Source organism: Populus nigra, chromosome 13, assembly GCF_951802175.1.
Source record: "Populus nigra chromosome 13, ddPopNigr1.1, whole genome shotgun sequence".
NCBI lineage: Eukaryota > Viridiplantae > Streptophyta > Magnoliopsida > Malpighiales > Salicaceae > Populus > Populus nigra.
The window spans coordinates 7,684,784-7,695,953 of record NC_084864.1 but is presented as its reverse complement, the minus strand read 5'-3'; the positions used below and the strand labels follow the sequence as shown (position 1 = coordinate 7,695,953).

The 11,170-nt window shown below is 33.1% G+C and overlaps 1 long non-coding RNA gene across 3 annotated transcripts; it reads right to left on the bottom strand.

The window, feature by feature from the left end:
* Positions 1-3,440: 3,440 nt before the first annotated feature.
* LOC133670925 (uncharacterized) lies at positions 3,441-8,033 on the bottom strand. 3 transcript variants are annotated; one of them, XR_009834175.1, is made up of 3 exons: positions 4,361-7,985; positions 3,861-4,255; positions 3,441-3,755 (listed from the first exon to the last, which is right to left on the bottom strand). It is a non-coding gene; the product is annotated as an uncharacterized LOC133670925 (long non-coding RNA). The 3 variants fall into 3 exon arrangements; XR_009834177.1 differs by having other exon boundaries at positions 3,850-8,033; XR_009834176.1 differs by having other exon boundaries at positions 3,861-8,033.
* Positions 8,034-11,170: the final 3,137 nt, after the last annotated feature.

The following is an 11,170-nucleotide window of genomic DNA, read 5'->3' as shown; positions in this document are numbered from 1 at the left end:
CAGCAAAACTTGAATCAATGTTTCTACTAGATCAATACTATTTCAATTAGATCAAGCATGGTGGACTATCCTATGCAAATACTGGGGTAAAATTGGGAGAAACTTCAACTTTTTTAATAAAGGTACCACATCAAAACCATATAGATAAGTTACACACGGATACTTTATCCTTACCTGTTTAGTGGGATAAAAGTGGCTTGTCCCCATTTCAAAGCATTAAGGTGCATAATTATCTGAGTACATCATTCAAACGATAAAGTGACCATGGCAGAAGGTCAAGAAACTGCTACTGATTATGCCATATCGTCTAGCAGATTGGGAACACAACTCTAAGAGAGAATACTTAACACAATCTAATAGACTAGGTAAATTACTTGCGAGATGTCACGGGTTGTTATAGGAATGATGCAAGAAGTCAAGTGAGGATTACTTGAACTAATCTAAGAAGCCGAGCAGACAAAGAACCTAGTATAAATGGTTAAAGAAAAATCTACAGTGTTTAGGTCAAAATGTGCAACCATATGGAGAAGCTTTCTATTAAGATGTCTTAACAATTGAAAAGGCTAGAGCACACAACATTCAGATCAATAATCATGGTTGCTATCCGAGTACATAAGTGACTAAAAGTGTTGTAACAAACTGAGCTATGAGGAATAGAAGCAGAAGAGCTGAATGGGGTTACTACAGGTAAACAGTGGTGGAACGGTACGAATGGCACTCAGGTCACCAGCTGATCCCAAACTCATCATTTGGCCTTAACTACTCAAATGCACTCAGGTCATATATTCTCTCAAGATAAAAATCAAATAAATCAATGGTTGCATGTAGAAAGTGACTCAATGAAAATGTAAATGAAACAACACAATTGTGCAGAAATCATCCATCATAAAGGCATCTCTTATAGAAATTAACTAGTTACATGACCCGCGCGATGCCGCGGGTCAATGGTTTTTGCATAAAAAATATCAAAAAAAATTAAGATCTAAAAGTATTAGGTCTTTTTGCAAAGGTATACCCAAGAGTCTTGGGCGTGGCTGCAACGCCTGACCCAAGACAAATATTTATAATATTAATAATAACATTAAACTTGCATGACCCAAGTTTAAGTGGGTCTGACTGCAATACCAGACCCAATAGTCTTGGATGTGGGTCTGGCTGTTCGTGTCATAAAAGTGTGATAATTAAATAGATTAATTAAAAAGAAAAAAAACAAAGAAAAAAAACCAAAATGAAGTAAAAAATTAATGAAGAAAAAGAAAAAAATCTGAATTAACAGGGTTAACCCTTCAAACCAGGTTAACCCGTCAAACCTTGGATTCGTGTCGTAAAAGTTTGATAACTAAATAGAAAAAAAATTGACGAGGTAACTCGTCAAACCCGGGATCCGTGTCATGAAAGTTTGATAACTAAATAGAAAAAAATTGAACATTAACAAACTAAACTAAATGAAAAAAATTAACTAAAAAGGAAAAAAACAAACAAAAAAGCATCAGCCTTTTCACTGTGGACTCCAGTGTGCACTCCATAGTTAAAGGCATAAAAACAGCAAAAAAACAAAAAGAAAAAATAAAAGCATCGGTCGATAACTAAATAGAAAAAATTTTAATATTGATAAACTAAATTAAATAAAAAGAAACAATCCACAAGAAAAAAAACTTATAAGAAGAAAAAAACTAATGAAGAAAGAAACAAATCTAAATTAACTGGGTTAACCCGTGAAACCTAAAATCCGTGTCATGAAAGTCTGATAAATAAATAGAGAAAAAATTAATATCAACAAACTAAATAAAAAAATTAATTAAAAAGAAAAAAAAAGCATCAGCCTTTTTTCACCGTGGGCTGCACTGTGCAGTCTACAGTGAAAGGAATAAAAAAAAGCAAAAAAAAAAACTAAAGGCTTCAGCCTTTTCATTGTGGACTGCATACAATATTAAAAGATGAAATCAAAAGAACAAAACTAATGAGGAAAAAGAAAAAAAATCCGATTCAACCGGGTTAACGTGTCAAACCTGGAATTCGTGTCATGAAAGTGTAATAACTAAATAGAAAAAAAAAATTTATTATTAATGAAATAAATTAAAAAGGAAGATTAATTAAAAAGGAAAAAAGCAAAGAAAAAAAACATACAGGAAGAAAAAAACTAACGAAGAAAAATAAAAAAAATCTGAATAAATTGGGTTAACCCGTCAAACCTGAAATCTATGTCATGAAAGTCTGATAATTAAATAAAAAATATTTAATATTAACAAACTAAATAAAAAAAAGATGAGGAAAAATAAAAAAATCTGAATCAACCGGGTTAACCCGCCAAATCAGGTTAACCTGTCAAACCTCAAATTCATGTCATGAAAGTGTTATAACTAAATATAAAAAGATTTATTATTAATGAAAAAAATTAAAAAAATATTAATTAAAAAGGAAAAAGCAAAGAGAAAAAAAACATACAAGAAGAAAAAAACTAATAAAAAAAATTAAAAAAAAACTGAATAAACTGGATTAACCCGTCAAACCCGGGATCCGTGTCATGAAAATCTGATAACTAAATAAAAATAATTAACATTAACAAACTAAACTAAACAAAAAAAGTTCATCAAAAGAAAAAACCACAAAGAAAAAAGCAAAAAAAAAAAAAAACCATAGACATGGAAAACGAAAAAAAAAACCAAAAAAAATAAAAACAGAAAAAGAAGAAAGAAAAAGAAGAAGACTGCTCAGTGTTTCACTATGGACTTCCACAGTGAAACACTGAGCAGTTTTAGTTTATTGTTAATTCATCTGACAAGGCAGATAGGGAACCCATTCAACCCACCATGCATATTTAAGTAGCAAAACAGTCATTGCATGAACAGAATGGAAACCAGTTTTGTTAAAAATAAAGGCAGTCACCAAATCAATCATATTCTCAACTGCTTTCTCCAGTAGGTGTAGTCAAGTTGCAGCAGCAACAATTTTATCCTGATTGAATAATGCTCATAATCCTTACCAGCATCCATTACAGAAACGCTAATAAAGGTATTGCACAGTCACAGTATGTAGAGAGACATCAAAATTTAAAAACAAACTATCATTGCTAGCAAAACACGTAACAGCCTTATTGGCAGCCTAGGAAAGCACGAAAAAGATCTGGGAAAAAATTATGGGCAGCAGCATTTGTTAACACAACACATGGGCATAAAGGGCAAATATGTGAATGATGTGCATCACTATTGATAAAACTAATGTTCATAATCCTTACCAGCACCCATTAAAGAAATGCTAATAAGAGCATCGCACAGTCACAGTATAAAGAGACATCAAAAGTCTAAAAACAAACTATCATTGCCAGCAAAACATGTAACAGCCTTATTAGCAGCCTAGGAAAGCACGGAAAAGATCTAGGAAAATATAACAGGCATGGATGGAAGGATAGTGGCAGAATCCTAGATTGTTATCCCAATCAATGGTGGCCAAAGTTTGACTTTCTGAACTAAAATAAAATTATGCCTCATGATAGAACAACTAATTCAAAAGAAATTCTGGAGCATTGTGGGAGAAGCTTTGTAAAGATAAAGATAAGCTTATATGTTAGAAGAAGAAAAAAACAAATATAAAATTCAGGATCCTTCTTCTTTCTTAATAAGATGTGGACCATTATTTACACTCCATACCTCAGAAAAGAAAAAGAAGTAGGTTATGAAGTATTACCGGGATGTGATTGTCGGAATTATCAACACAATCTCAACAAAAGCAGATAAAACATGATGCCCTGCACCTTCCTGTTGAATAACAACAATCATTAGAATACAAACTTAAAACGGTGACATTGAGAAACTACCTCAATCTCATAGATATTCAAACCATGTAGCTTACATGGAACATACCTATGCTCGACCAAATCATAAGCCTGCCGGAAATTTCTCACTTCAAATCACTGCAAAAGGATGTGCTTTTACAATTGTCAATATTGGCAACAGAATGATCTATACTCTTGTCATGGTATATAAGAATTTTCATCAAACAAGCAAAGGTTAGTGTTTCTATTATCAAATGAAACTACTTTCTATTATCAATTGAAACTACTTGCCGAAGTTCGGACCTTGTAAACCTCACTAAATCCTCCTTGCCCAAGAAGGTTTAAAAGGGCATATTGATGATTTAAAATCTGAAAATTATTAAAACTTGAATCATCCTCATCTCGTATCCTTTTCAATTCACGTATAAGACGTCCCTCTTCCAGTTTATAGCCGTCTCTCTCATGCAAAATTGTCTCTTCCTCCTACAGATAATCAACAATTCAATAACAAGGGATGCATGTATAATGGAGCACTTGCAACTTTTGCAATACTTGCAAAATGCAGCATCTCCATAAAGAATGACTTACACGCTACACGTTCACTAGACAAGATTTAGAAATCTCATCCTGGATGAGAAAATCTTCTTCATGTGCTCCAGATTCTGCATTTGTACCATCACCTTTGCCTTCATAGTAACAAAAACTAATGTTAATACTCAAAATGTATCTTAATAAATCACAAATAGCAGATAGACATTGTAAAAGCATGAGGAATAATTCGTTTCTTTTTATTTACTCATTTTTCAGTGACAAGTAATATTATTTTTCTAGGGTTTGAGGCCAAGACACATCAGTGCAACATCAATCTATCACCTCTAGTGCAACAGGTGGCAATAATAAACGATAATAAACTATTTTCTTCCAAAAAGTCACCCACCTCAATTAGCAACAAATATACAGAAACTTTTGGGGCAATGTATTACCATACACCCATTAGCATATAGGCATGCATGACAGCAAGCAAGAGGCCTATCAGAAAGCAGATCATAAATATGGAAGTAGCTTGGAAGGCCACAAAAGCTTCATGTGAAACAGAACAAATACCTGTTAAGGATAAGTACAGTTGCTTCTCACAAGGTTGAGATATCTTACCTCGATGCGATCTGTTCTAAATTTAATAAGCTCCTCTTTAAGATCTTTTATTTCTTAGTTCAGCTGGGATAGTTCATGTTTTTCCTGTGGTGTTAAGTGATCAATGAGCTCTGTGCCCACCTCACCTTGTTTCGTGGTCACAGTGGCTTTAAGCTCACTATTTGATTAGTGACATCTACAAGAGATTTTTCCTATAAATAGGACCCAACGACAGAGGAATAAGAACACTTGTGGTCTTAGCTTATCAAATTCAACAATAAGTTCACTTTTCTTTTTCACCATGATCTACAAAAGCAGAAAAGTCTAGTCAAACTATGCCCTTTCAATAAGCCTGACCAAAATAGAAAGAGAAAAGGATACATGCTTCTTGTAGCTTGTTTCTCTATGCTTTATGACTATTGAATCCTTCATGAGACTAGAAAATAACGATTTCAGCTCTGCAGCTCTCAACGTAGGCATTTCGCTCTTTGAAGTCTGCATTCAGCCTATAATTTTCTTCCTGAAGTAGATGACTTATTTAAAATCAAAAAATCAGAATATAAAGGAAATGGCAAGAGAGGCACGAGGACTTGCAACAATAGAGTTAAGAAGTTCAATTGCATACTCATACCAAGTAGCAAAACATACTTATCTAATTTCAATTAATCCATACATTTACACATAAACCTTGAAGACAGCTCATCATAAAACTAGAAATTTTCAAAGGGGTCTTGTTTTTAGTATAATGGTGGGCATCTACTAGTTACTGCTATAGACCTTGAATAAATCCCGAACATTTGTAGCTAGTACAACATCTGGAAAAGGTAAAAAACTTATCATCGAAGTGTCCAGTTAATGTGGAAAATAAAAATCAATTATTTCTCATAACAAGATGGTTCCGGTTCCTTGGACTAAAACGAAAAATCACCCAACAACAAGTGAAGGAAAGAAAACCTAGAAATCCACAGAAGCTTCCTTGAATCTACGACGAAAGTAGAAGAGTTCATATCCACAAGAGTAAGGAAACCTGTATAAATTGCAAAAAATCAAATTTCACTCGACTATGTGTGTCCATTCAGGTCCCCCAAATCCTCCACTAGGTCAAATCAAAGAAGGTATAAAATCCCCTAACATATTAATTTAAGTAACAAAATACACAAATAATTCTTAAATAATGATGTTTTAATTACTTATTTGCAAATTCTCCATCTACTAGACTGTGTTTTATTATTACCGACCATGTTAGCTGTATAAATTAGTTTATTGACAGTAGAGGACAAAAACCTAAAGTGAGGCCCTTTCAGCTGAAATTATAGCTTAGGTAGTAATATGTAGAAAATTTTAGTTGAGGAGATACCTTACATTTTAGCATAGCATCATCCTGAAAGCAAAGCACATGTTAAATAAAAGCATTCAACATTTTTTATCCCCAAAAAATAATTAGCATTTTTCTCTTTGCTACAGTTTGATACCTTGGCTTGGATATGTTCTGAAATTCTCTCTAGCACGTCTTTCACATCAGGCTCAAGCTCAGTCTATTTTTTTATGGCTTATGTTTATCGTTGAAGTAAAGATACATAAATCATAATCTCACATTAAAAACAATAAGTACAACAGAAGACATTTAACCATTAAAATCCAGTACCGTAGTACCTTGTCACTTGCCTCAAGTTCAGCTTGCCGTGTCTGAAGTTCCTCCTGTTTCCTAGTGAGATTTACATGTTGATCTAGTGCCTCCTTGTTTACATGGCTGAACTGTTGAAATGCTCATTGCACCAATGAAGCATTTTATGCAACTCTTTCAAACTCCTCTTATACCTATAAGTTCCAATAAAACAGAGCATGTCATTTTTGAAAAGATGAATGCTTAAGTGGAACCATGTAAACATGACCTATCTCAGTAAGTATCGAGTACATGTGGGGGAAGACCAAAACATCATCTTCTAGGATTTCAGCAAGGATAACGGCTGGAAAATCAGACAGGATAAATTAATTTAAAACATTGATTACAAGCCATAATAGTTTAATAATACATTAAAAGACAAGAACAAAAAACTGAAGCTTAGACTAGTCATTTATCACATAAAGAAACAATAAAGCATATTCACAGTTCAGAGTTGTGTTGTGACTTCAGCATTGAGTCTATCCATCCTGTCAGAAACACCTGGAAGAACAGCTAGTCAAAAAAATATTTTTATAGTGAAATATTAAAATCAAGTTTCTAAAAACAACTCAAAGCACACTTTAGAGTTAGTGTTATGACTTCAGCCAATGAGTTAACATCATTTAGTTCCTTCCCCTACAATTAAGAACCATGTAACATCTCAGATTTAGCAAAGGATATTAGGGCTTCCAAATTTTGTTTTTGTTATTTCAGATTAGTTGTGAAATTAGTCTCTAGCTCTCTGTTTTCTCATTTTAGTCTGTGATGGAAACTGCACAATCATGAGATTTCTTACCTCAATGTGATTTGTTCTACATAATTATGTTCATAAACTTCAACTTTGAGCATCGATAATCATAAAAGCCCCCCCGTCATAACGACTTTCTTCCTTACTTAATCACCTGATCATTAGTAACTTGTTAAGGCATCATAAACATGTAGAAGGATCATCATGTATAAGGCATCATAAACATGTTCTTACCTCAAGAACATGTCGGTCAAATAATTTAAGTTACATACAAATATCATATCAAAGAAAAAGTGTTTTACTTCGCAAATCATATAAATTTCCTAGTAGCATTGTGGTTGGGGTGGACACCAGAAGCGTACATGCAGGTACTTTATAGCTTACATTTATTGTTGGTACCAATCAACCAAAATTATCAAATTAAAACTTTTTCTCAGAACTATCCATCCTTGGATTCCAAAAGCAATAACTACAGAGCTTCTCACACCAAAAACTTTCAACCCAAATTTGCACACCAAGCTAATGAAAACATCAGCAATCAATTAACAAAACACGTAGAGAAATAACCTTCTAGAACAAAATAACACAAGTAATTACTCATGTCCATAAACTTCAACTTTGAGCATCGATAGTCATAAAAACCCCCCGTCATATCAACTTTCTTCCTTACTTAATCACCTGATCATTAGTAACTTGTTAAGGCATCATAAACATGTATAAGAATCATCATGTAAAAAATGACATATAAGATTTTTATCCTAACCATCCACAGTTATGCAGTCCAAACCATTAGTTTGTGGACACATCCAAATCTCAACAGATTACAGCTTAGGTAAATACTTAGGAGAATAAGAAGAATAATCAACGATATATGCATGCAGACCATTACAGGAGTCATATCAACTTCATCAGCAATTTAGCTCATGCAAATTTTCAAAAAGCACACACATTTATAGACAAGTCCTTGGGTATAAACAATGCTCCACTAGCATTCAAGAACATGCCAGTCAAATAATTTAAGTTACTTACAAATATCACATCAAGTAAAAAGTGTTTTGCTTCGCAGATCATATAAATTTCCTAGTAGCATTGTGGTTGGGGGTGCACACCAGAAACGTATATGCAGGTACTTTATAACGTACTTTTATTGTTGGTACCACTCAACCACAATTATCAAATAAAAACTCTCACAACTATCCATTCTTGGATTCCAAAAGCAATCACTACAAAGCTTCTCATGCCAAAAACTTTCAACCCAAATTTGCACACCAAGCTAATGAAAACATCAACAATCAATTAACAAAACATGTTGAGAAATGACCATCTGGAACAAAATAGCAGAAGTAATTACTCAGTTTTCACTTGTGTAGACCAACATACAAATTATTAACAACTCGACTCGAACCAATGTTTTTGTTGGATCTCCTATTTCAGTTAGAACAAGCACGGTGGAGAACTAACCTGCGCTAGTCGTGGGGAAAAATTGGGAGAAAACTTCAACTTTTTTAATAAAGGGACCACATCAGAACCATGTGGATAGATAAGTTACACGAGGAGACTTGTATACAAATTATGAACAGCAAAACTTGAATCAATGTTTCTACTAGATCAATACTATTTCAATTAGATCAAGCATGGTGGACTATCCTATGCAAATACTGGGGTAAAATTGGGAGAAACTTCAACTTTTTTAATAAAGGTACCACATCAAAACCATATAGATAAGTTACACACGGATACTTTATCCTTACCTGTTTAGTGGGATAAAAGTGGCTTGTCCCCATTTCAAAGCATTAAGGTGCATAATTATCTGAGTACATCATTCAAACGATAAAGTGACCATGGCAGAAGGTCAAGAAACTGCTACTGATTATGCCATATCGTCTAGCAGATTGGGAACACAACTCTAAGAGAGAATACTTAACACAATCTAATAGACTAGGTAAATTACTTGCGAGATGTCACGGGTTGTTATAGGAATGATGCAAGAAGTCAAGTGAGGATTACTTGAACTAATCTAAGAAGCCGAGCAGACAAAGAACCTAGTATAAATGGTTAAAGAAAAATCTACAGTGTTTAGGTCAAAATGTGCAACCATATGGAGAAGCTTTCTATTAAGATGTCTTAACAATTGAAAAGGCTAGAGCACACAACATTCAGATCAATAATCATGGTTGCTATCCGAGTACATAAGTGACTAAAAGTGTTGTAACAAACTGAGCTATGAGGAATAGAAGCAGAAGAGCTGAATGGGGTTACTACAGGTAAACAGTGGTGGAACGGTACGAATGGCACTCAGGTCACCAGCTGATCCCAAACTCATCATTTGGCCTTAACTACTCAAATGCACTCAGGTCATATATTCTCTCAAGATAAAAATCAAATAAATCAATGGTTGCATGTAGAAAGTGACTCAATGAAAATGTAAATGAAACAACACAATTGTGCAGAAATCATCCATCATAAAGGCATCTCTTATAGAAATTAACTAGTTACATGACCCGCGCGATGCCGCGGGTCAATGGTTTTTGCATAAAAAATATCAAAAAAAATTAAGATCTAAAAGTATTAGGTCTTTTTGCAAAGGTATACCCAAGAGTCTTGGGCGTGGCTGCAACGCCTGACCCAAGACAAATATTTATAATATTAATAATAACATTAAACTTGCATGACCCAAGTTTAAGTGGGTCTGACAGCAATACCAGACCCAATAGTCTTGGATGTGGGTCTGGCTGTTCGTGTCATAAAAGTGTGATAATTAAATAGATTAATTAAAAAGAAAAAAAACCAAAATGAAGTAAAAAATTAATGAAGAAAAAGAAAAAAATCTGAATTAACAGGGTTAACCCTTCAAACCAGGTTAACCCGTCAAACCTTGGATTCGTGTCGTAAAAGTTTGATAACTAAATAGAAAAAAAAATTGACGAGGTAACTCGTCAAACCCGGGATCCGTGTCATGAAAGTTTGATAACTAAATAGAAAAAAATTGAACATTAACAAACTAAACTAAATGAAAAAAATTAACTAAAAAGAAAAAAAACAAACAAAAAAGCATCAGCCTTTTCACTGTGGACTCCAGTGTGCACTCCATAGTTAAAGGCATAAAAACAGCAAAAAAACAAAAAGAAAAAATAAAAGCATCGGTCGATAACTAAATAGAAAAAATTTTAATATTGATAAACTAAATTAAATAAAAAAATATTAAATAAAAAGAAACAATCCACAAGAAAAAAAACTTATAAGAAGAAAAAAACTAATGAAGAAAGAGAAACAAATCTAAATTAACTGGGTTAACCCGTGAAACCTGAAATCCGTGTCATGAAAGTCTGATAAATAAATAGAGAAAAAATTAATATCAACAAACTAAATAAAAAAATTAATTAAAAAGAAAAAAAAAGCATCAGCCTTTTTTCACCGTGGGCTGCACTGTGCAGTCTACAGTGAAAGGAATAAAAAAAAGCAAAAAAAAAAACTAAAGGCTTCAGCCTTTTCATTGTGGACTGCATACAATATTAAAAGATGAAATCAAAAGAACAAAACTAATGAGGAAAAAGAAAAAAAATCCGATTCAACCGGGTTAACGTGTCAAACCTGGAATTCGTGTCATGAAAGTGTAATAACTAAATAGAAAAAAAAATTTATTATTAATGAAATAAATTAAAAAGGAAGATTAATTAAAAAGGAAAAAAGCAAAGAAAAAAAACATACAGGAAGAAAAAAACTAACGAAGAAAAATAAAAAAAATCTGAATAAATTGGGTTAACCCGTCAAACCTGAAATCTATGTCATGAAAGTCTGATAATTAAATAGAAAATATTTAATATTAACAAACTAAATAAAAAAAAGATGAGGAAAA